This window comes from Melanotaenia boesemani, chromosome 15 (assembly GCF_017639745.1).
Source record: "Melanotaenia boesemani isolate fMelBoe1 chromosome 15, fMelBoe1.pri, whole genome shotgun sequence".
NCBI lineage: Eukaryota > Metazoa > Chordata > Actinopteri > Atheriniformes > Melanotaeniidae > Melanotaenia > Melanotaenia boesemani.
Window position 1 is genome coordinate 28402271 of NC_055696.1, and position 9502 is coordinate 28411772.

At 40.6% G+C, this 9502-nt stretch overlaps 1 long non-coding RNA gene across 1 annotated transcript; it reads right to left on the reverse strand.

Annotated features, from left to right (window-relative positions):
* Positions 1 to 6098: 6098 nt before the first annotated feature.
* On the reverse strand, positions 6099 to 8344 carry LOC121654055. Its single transcript, XR_006012899.1, has 3 exons — positions 8235 to 8344; positions 7294 to 7544; positions 6099 to 6995 (listed from the first exon to the last, which is right to left on the reverse strand). It is a non-coding gene; the product is annotated as an uncharacterized LOC121654055 (long non-coding RNA).
* Between the last annotated feature and the right edge of the window lie 1158 nt (positions 8345 to 9502).

Consider the following 9502-nt stretch of genomic DNA (forward strand, 5'->3'; position numbering starts at 1 on the left):
GATCATCTTCAAACTAACTTTGTGAAATCTTATAGTAGGTCTGGCTTGGTGACACTTATCCATCCCTTTAGTTCTGCTACTATAGGCCAAGGCTGCTGGGGGATGTCCCATGGTGCACTGGGCTTCTCTCTGTTCTCTTTATTCTCCATGTAGAAATAACTAACATTGTGTTTGTGATTAATTTGTGTTTCTCTTCTTCTTTCTCAGCAGGTATCCCTGGCTTAGGGGCGGGATATACTTGCTGTTAACGATGCATCCACATACGTATCATGGCTGCCACACGTTCCTACCATTCGTTTAGCACTTAGGCTGCTTGCGTTGCGAGGTAACGTGTCGCATGTGCAAGTTGGAGTATTGACTATTTTTTTTTTTTTTTTTTTTTTTAATTGTCCTGTCCAGCATCATAGCAAGCAAAATGGGGAGGCCTATGGGTAAGGCTCCTCTTGATAATGTGATTAATTTATTTATTTATTTACTTTGAATCACGGAATCTATGTAATCTTGCTGGACCTGACCGGAGGGGACAGAAAAAGATGGAAAATAGCAAAAAAAGAGCAAAAGGGAAAGAAGATCACAGACAGAAGGAAAACGACCCTACAATCCACACCATCACCAGACAACAAACTGTTACACCTGTACATGAACACACCAGAAAATTTCCTACAACTTTTACAAAAGCAGAAACACACACACAGAAAAAAAAAAAAAAACAACAAAAAAAAAAAAACAAAAAAAAAACAGGGCTGCCAGTCATTAAGAGTTTTTAAATAATAACCAAATCAAATCAAAAAGAAATAACAGCAACCAGATACTAACTCACAGGAAAAATACAAATTTTTTTTTTTTTTTTCCTCCTCTTTTTCCTTTTTTAATAATTATCGCTTGATATTAAAAACCCACTAGACAACTCAGTGACTGTGTCAGCATGCAGAGCATGAGAAACAAGGAGTGATCAGTGATGAAGAGTGGTGAGTGAGATCATGCAAATGTGACCTCGCCTCCACGGAGGCCAGAGGCAGACCAGGGCCTGGGCCGGGCCCTCAGCAGCAGACCCGGAGCACCAACCCATGCCAATGCCACCCCACCACAAAGACAACTCCAGCCCCACCCGAAGGGCAGCAGAGGAGAGCCCCAGCAAGAGCCCCCCACGGTCCCGGGGCACAGGCCCCAGTGGGCCAAGATCAGCAGCCGCCGGCCCCGCCAGGGACCGGCCCACCCAGGGCAGCCCAAGCGAAGGGCCCAGGACCCCGGGAGCCCAGAGGCGGCCGCCCCACCCCTCAAAGGCAGAGGGCCCGCAACATGCCTAGGAGGACCAGGCCCCCCCAGACAGCCACCCGGCGTAGGCCAGCACACACCCCGATGTTCCAGCCGCACACCCCGGGAACCAGGGTGCTATCGGCCCCCTCCCCCCACTCCCCATCTACTTCAACCTGCACCCCATATAACCCCACACTCACACCCTCCCCCGTGCCGCACCCACAATCGCTCACCACCACACAGTCACGCCACACACAACCCTCCCACCATGCCCCATGGGGGACACCCCAGGCGGACCAGCGGACAGCGGGCCCCAACCCCCATAGAGCCAGCAGCCCACCAGCGCAGCCATCCCGGGACCCGGCCCCGGGGCAACCCCCCCCCCCCCCCCCCCCCCCCCCCCCCGCCCGCCCCCCCCCAGCCACACACAGGAGGAGCAGGGGCGTAAGAGGTCCCCAATACCCTCTCCCTCCCCGCTCCTGACTGTTTATGTAGTGTGTGTTGTGTGCAATTAAAATTGAGGGGCAGTGACTGCACTGAGCCGCGAGCCGGGCCACCTAAGTGGCCCCGCCCGCCATGCACCATATGCCATGCCCCCCAGGTGTTGTTTGTGTGTTGTTTTGGTGTCTTGGTGCAATTAAAACTGAGAGGCGAGCAGCCACGGGGTGCATCCAAGGAGACCACTTGTATTGACTTGAAAGCTAGAAGGGCTCATGTGAACAGTATGAACACGGCAGATTAGCGGTAAACACAACGGTCGATAGTTTTGTGAAGCATTTCTCGGACCATGTTTGCAACTAACAGCATCTGTGGTACGATGACAAACACTCGTACCTTATAGTTTTCACTATTTCAGCGTCTAAATGCTGTATACGGCCCCTAGTGGTGACAATAAAAATAAAGCTCCTCGACAGTGCCTTGTTTACACTGTTATCTACATTTTCAACATTTCAATCTGTGTAAGATTCAGTTTCAAGAAGATATTCAGCTTTTTAATTTTAAAACTTTTTTCTTTTTTTTCTTTTTTTAGAAATTGTCATGTTAAAAAAGGGCAGGTAATGTAAGATTTTTCTTTACTCTGATCCTTTTCATTGTTGTATTTGCGTTATCTTTTGTCTTCAAGTGTTTTGCTTCAAGAATGGATTGTATAAAAACATTAAACTAAAGTTAGCCAATTATTACGGAGCCCCTAAAGGGACACAGAAGAAAAAAACACAAATCCTAATAACCCGTGCTCACGAGAAACTATCTGGTGCTCACGAGAAACTTTCCGGTGCTCACGAGAAACTATCTGGTGCTCACAAGAAACCAAATGTCGTTTGCGCGCAAAAGTCCATTCATTACAGTGACGTATAGAAATGACAATACATGATTTAACTGAGCTGTATTTTAACCTTGGACTCGCCTACAAAGTGGCCCAGCGCCACCGTTATGTTATTTCGGAAAGACACTTAAAACGAGTTTTAAAGTCATGTGGTCTGTTTTGGCGCAGGGGATACACCAGCCTTGATCAGGTTACTACTTTCATTCAGGAACAGCTGCAGACATCTGGCCAACTCCATGGGTATCGGTGGATGCATACAAAGTGTGTCAAAAATGGATTACATGTAAGGAAAGAAGACGTCCGTCTGATTGTACAAGAACTTGACCCAAGAGGTGTTGAACTCAGAAGAACGAGACGTCTCCATCGACGCAGCTACTTTGCTAAGGGACCTAAATATATTTGGCATTTGGATTCCTACGACAAATTAAAGCCATTTGGAATTTGTATTAACGGCTGCGGTGACGGATTTTCACGGAAAATTATCTGGTTGAATGCATTTACAACAAGCAGTGATCCAAAGATTATTGGAGATTATTCCATGAATGAAGTTGAGAGATTAGGTGGCTGTCCAAGGATTGTCAGAGGTGATCGGGGCACTGAGAACGTCAGAGTTAGAGACTTCCAGCGTTTTCTGCGTTGGAATATACACGATGGCTCTGCTATTGATAGCTACATTGAAGGCACCAGCACATCCAATCAGAGAATAGAAAACTGGTGGGGTTTCCTGAGAAAGGAATCAATGGAATTCTATATATCTCTGTTTGTTGATCTGAAGGACCGTGGTTTGTTCGATGGTGCATATTTAAACAGAAATCTGATTCAGTTTTGCTTCATGAGCATCATCCAGGTAAGCAATGAATATTTTAGTGTAACAATATGGTATTTGGAGATTGAAGTTAATGTATAGCCGAGATGATGTTTTTGAGACAAACTGGAAAAAAAGAAAAAGGACTAAAATTTTGTTCAAGTCATTTCTATGAAAATCAACTGATAATAGGCCTTTTGTCATATAAACAGTTAATGCTGTAAGCCTTTTGTTTTGTTTATTAAAGACTATATTTTATTTCAAGCCCTCCTTTTTTAACTTAAAACCTAAATAAGTAGGCTTTGCTGTACTGCATACATTAGTTGACTTGTTTTCTTATGTTTTGCAAGGACGAGTTGGACGAAATCATCTGTGTCTGGGATTCACATGTCATTCGACCATCAAAGAATGACAGAGTACCAAGTGGTCGACCCAGAATAATGTACATGTTTCCAGAGCTCTACTCAGTCGATGACTGCATTTCCTCTGTGAACAGAGCTGACATACAGCTGTGTCTTACTAACTGCACATCTCGACCAATAGTACCATGTGACACAGACATCTATGACCTCTGCAATCTTCTGATGGTGGAGTCAGTTATAAAATCCATCCGATGCCTATCAAGCATTTGATTTGTACCTGCATTTGAGGAGTGCGATTACATCTTTTCTGTAATCTGAGAATGCAAGATCTGAGCAACACATTACACAATTCTTATCAAGTTCAGCAGGTTGTGTCATCAAACACTATCTTGTTTTATTGTTTAAGATTTCCTAGCATATATCATCACCAAGTCATTATTGTAAAGAAAACATATTAATTTTCCAAAGTACATGGCAATGAATAAGTTACATAAATGAAAATAGTTTTGTTTTGGACAAAGAGTAAATTTAGTCAAAATTACTTTTTCATTAATTTTGTATTTCTTTCTGATTGATACTGAACCTAAACACGGAGTATAAAAGGCAGAGTACTTATACTCTAACAAATGTAAGATAAATGTTGATAGTTTTGTTTTGGATATACACATTACATTGGTATACTCCATTTAATGTTAATTTTCAAAGTTTGACATTATTGGACCTGCATTTTAAGTATGTCTGCAACTTAAGTTTCATATAAACTCTGAAAAAACATCGTTTGGAAGGACTGATTTCTCACTTTACCACAGTGGCAGCACTATGTGACAAGACTGTATGAACAATTAAATTATTACTGGACAAGCAAAGTTATATTTTACCTTTCTTTGGACCTGTATTTGAGGACTGAAATTGAAGTATAAGTTCCTCTAAGTAATTTGCCCCGTAGAGTTACCGTTGTTACAGTTTGTTTAAATATCAATCACAAGCCATTTTATAAACAACAAAATAATATTTTATTGGAACAAAATTTTGCTTGATACTTTCTAACAATGTTTCCCATATGAGACCTGGTAAAGACAGCTACTGGGAAGGTATTCAAAATGGTGTTTGTCAACTTTCATTATTTCAGTACACAGTAACTTCTTAATAGATTTTCATAACAATATCATTGAATATTTAGAAACATTACATACCAGTGAAAGAGGTAAGACATGAAAACAGATCTTTTACTGATAAGATTAAACTGAACGTTACTTTTGGACTCAAGTACAGTTTCAAAATCAATTTGCTCACAAATTAACAAGAAAAGGCTAAAACCCTTGATCACTCAGTTCTTTTGATAACAACATTCCAAACATCTTTACCAAAGTCTTTTTCAGCAATGTTTGTTTATCACTGCGTGCATATACCAAGAATAAAGAAAAAAAAAATTCAAGTTTTGTGATTTTAGTGCAAATTAGAAAAAGATACAAAGAACAGACATCTTTTAAAACCTGAATAAAGAAAAAAAAATATTATCTACATTGCTGTACTTTATAAAAGTGTAAAACAAGTTTTGCTGTGAGAGATCTATTAAATAAAACTTTTAAAAGAAAATAAAACAGCAACAAATGCATTTTTCTGATAAATTCAAAGCTTTAGAACGTAATTTGTGTCAGACACAGAATGTAAGACCAAAGATGTAACAGGAGGGAAAATATGTAAGATCCAATTGATCTACTACAAAATATCCATGGTAAAGCAGTCGCCTGACAGGATGTTGTCCAGTTCTGTACGAAACTCTGGGTATGAACTATAGGTACATGGTAACTCAAGAACTGCTCCACATGTGTGTGCCACAAACCTCCGACCTAAACCAGATAGCCTATTGTCAAGCCAGGCTCGTGAGAGCTTGACAAGAAGGAAGCGGGACAACAAGGGATGCCAATTAAAGTATAATTTATTAAGAAAAGGTGACCAAAGTAAATAAACGGAGCTTAACAGTGTAACCTATGTGTATAATCTGTAGCATCAGTAGTGTATGGGAGTGTTGGTTGTGGGGAGGTGTTGTGTGGAAAAGCTAAAGTGGATAAACTAATGAGTGCACAAACAAAGGAAAAGGAGTGCTGCAGGTGAGCAGGCTGGTGCGAGCAGAGAGCACGCAGGTGTGAAAAGCCTGGTATTTGATCCCAAGCAGGCCACGCCCCCGCCAGGTAGCACGGGAGGACTGGAGCAGCAGACTGGCCACCTGAGAAGAGGAGGACAGAGGCGGAGAGAGGAGGAGGCAGAACAGGAGACAGAGCTGGAAGCAAAAGTTAAAGCCCCCAGAGACTGACAAAACACAGCCTGCTCTGGGGTTGTCACACTATTAAAGGTTACTTCAATTTTGTCTTTGCAGAGTACTGTGGACCCTGTGCAGAAGCGTAAGAATCTCTCTAGTTTTCTTCTGTCAGTGCTTCTCACATACCTCAGCAGGTGGTTAAGGGCTGACTGCTCTTGTGGATTCAGGCTTTCACTTGTTGGCTTTATCATTTGGGCCACGTTTTTGTTAGTTGGCCTCTTTGAGTCATAAAGTGTCATTATACTATCTTTGTTGGTGAGTGATGGCACAGCATTGTGAATAGTGGAGTGAAAACAGTCTATTACAAACTTTGGCTCTTGGAGAAGAACTTTATGTGCCATTGTTAAAAGGGAAGCCTGTAAACTGTCTTTTGAGGGCAGGCAGTGTGACCCCATTCTTGAAAAGAGCTCAAGTAAGTCTTCTTCAGCAGGTTCATCCATGTTGCCTTGCAGAGCTTTCTCAACGGCCACCTGCTCAGGTCCTGATATAAATCTGCTAAATGACATCATTAAAAGTTCCTCATCGACTGAACTGACTCCTTAACAAAAGCTGGTGACAGTCGGATTGGTATGATGTTGTGGTCTAAATACCCTTTTAACCAAACTCTTCCAACAGCTTGCCACTGCTGCTCCGTTAAGTCTGGTCGTAGTCTGGGAACCCGTTCATCCTCCCCCTCACACTGTTCTAGGAAATGTTCCCAGAAAGCAGAGTGCACTTCTCTTGACACACCATCACTATCAAGAGCTTTTTCATTTTTTAACTCCATCTTTAACTCAACATTCAGCACTTCTGGTTCCATGAAGATATCAATGACATGGTGAACTACACTGATTCGTCTGACTGTAACACAGCGGATCCTTGACAGACTGAGTTGGGGAGGCTGGGTTAGTGTTTGATGATACAGGTCCTTCATTTAGTGTTTTAATGCTGAAAAATTAGTAAACAAAGTAATTAATTGTCGTTATTAATCAAATCATTAGAAGAAAAAAGTCAACAAACTAATAAATAAATCTTTTTTTATAGTCAGTTTGATAGAACAAATTGACAGAACAGGATTTAAGATTTGAAATCTGTGATTGCTCTAAACTGGACATTTTAAAATGTCACCATATGTCACATATGCTGTTGAAAATGTGTAAAATGATTTTTTTTCATCAATTTTTTTTAAATAAAAAACTTAAATAAATCGAACAAAAAAACTAAACAAAATACACCAACATTATACCTGATGTGTGTTGATGTTATCTGGGTTCCAGGGTAGGGTGGAGTCAAGACTATCTCCATCTTGACTTGAAACAGGCCCAAACTGTACTTCAAAGTCTTCAAGAGATGCATTGATAGCCTGGGCAAGATGGGAATCGGACTCATTATTAAACTGTTCTGCATCTTCAGGTTCATGCCAGAGGATGGTGAATGCAGGATCTCTGTGCAGCTCGTGTCAGAGGGAAGTCTTAAATGCTTGCTTGATTCGCCCACCTGTTGAATTATAATAAAAGGATTACATTAGCTTTTTTTTTATCTTTGTTTATCTTTGTTAAATGTAGCCTTCAGCTCAAACCATGTTTCCAACTTCTATAGGCTTAGACGCAGTTTAAACTTTGTTGTTACCAATGTATGTTGTCTGGGGCAAAAACCTAGTCCTCCTCAAACTGCTGCTGTGAACAACTTTAAAAAAATATGTGCCTTTTCCTGCAGTCTAAACATTCACATCTATCTAAAGTTTTTTTGCTCTGGTCCAAATGAATTTTATAATAACTCTGACAACACTTGAGTTTTTCAGAGCTGAATCAAAGTATTCAAACACAATCAAACTTCAAAGAAACTGTACTGAGACCAACTACTCCAACAGGTCTCTGTAGAGGTAATTTAATCTACAACTGAGTTTGGTAATTGTGTTCATAAAATGACCAAACAGTACAAACAAAAGAAAAAAGCCACAGGGGATCTCTGAATCTTCAGGGACCGGTGCCATGCCTTTGTTTAATCAAAGAATTTTATGTGTGTATCATGGCGATTATTCACGATAAGGGAATGAAGATTAGCACTTGCTTGTATTTGCAAACATTGTGGTTTTTAGGTTATGGTTGTACTTTATGGAGAAACAAATGATATATACAGTATGTATCACAGACTGGATTGTTAATACTGTATTGTATTAGAGCTTACAATTCCATGCTTTTCCGGCGTTGAGACACTGGGTGATAGATCGGAATCTGATGATTTATCTGGATGATCCAACTGATGATCACTTCTTGTCTTCCTAAGATATTTCCTGGTTCGGGTCACAAATTTCCCTGAGGAATTTCTAAAGGGATTAATAAAGTATTTCTGATTCTGATTCCTTGTAGTCTGTCTCTGCATCCTCCTGGTCTATAAAAGAAGAGCAAAATAGTTATTTATAGGATTATGGCTACCGTAAAAATAGTTTTAAATGTCCAAACCGGTTTAAATGAATTTAGTTTAATTAGATGTATTTTAACAGTTCAACAGTGTTATTTGTTTTGCATCACAATAACAGTAGGAAAGCAATAAAATTTTACTTTTTAAGAAGACAGGGAATAAGAAATAACATATGCCAGCATCTTTTGTGTACGGTGAAATGGCAACTTTCTGTCAAGCCAATGCAAAAATCTATATACGAATCTGAACAAATTTCATAGTCATGATTTGTGTTTAAAGCTTTGGTAACAAGTGTGCCAAAAATGACCTTTACAGCTCTGTTCTCAGTGGGCTCAAAATCTGAAGATGTGTTGGAAAGAATGACATCTTTAGGATAATCCTCTTTGCCCTTTTCTTGGGAGCATAGGTAAATGTGCAGCATTCTAATCTATGTCTGCTCATATAGCTGGGCCACTGTACATTCAAGGGGAACTATGTTGTGGCTGAAATCCCGAATGTCAAACATGAAGCACTCTACTGGTCCTTTAGTACAGTGACCATTTGGAAACAACAAGTCTTTTCCAGGTATCAACAGCTCCTCCATCGTAACTGTTTTTTGGACAGACAAGTTCCGTGTCCACCTCATGTCTCTTTCGGACCTGGTGATAATCTCCATTAGAAAAGTGGAGCCATCCCATTTCAATCTGCTGACTGTCTTTGGCAGCATGCCGATTTCCAACACCAGGGCCTGCTGTATCGTCAGAGGAAGCAGTTTTCCGTTGTCCCTGAATTTTGTCTCTCACTCACCACATGAGAGCTGACTTTACTTCTGGCAGCATTAGCTTCACTTATCTTCTTCTTCTTCTTCTTTGGGTTTTAAGGCGGTTGGCAGCTAACTTACTGGTGCATTACCGCCACCAACTGGACTGGGGTGTGGAACATGAGTCTTACCTGTCTAACGTTTAAAAAAACAAACAAACAAAAAAAAAAACAAACAAAAAAAAACAACTAAATTCTGTACATTAGTCCTGTAGCCCTCAGGAAACTAAATACAT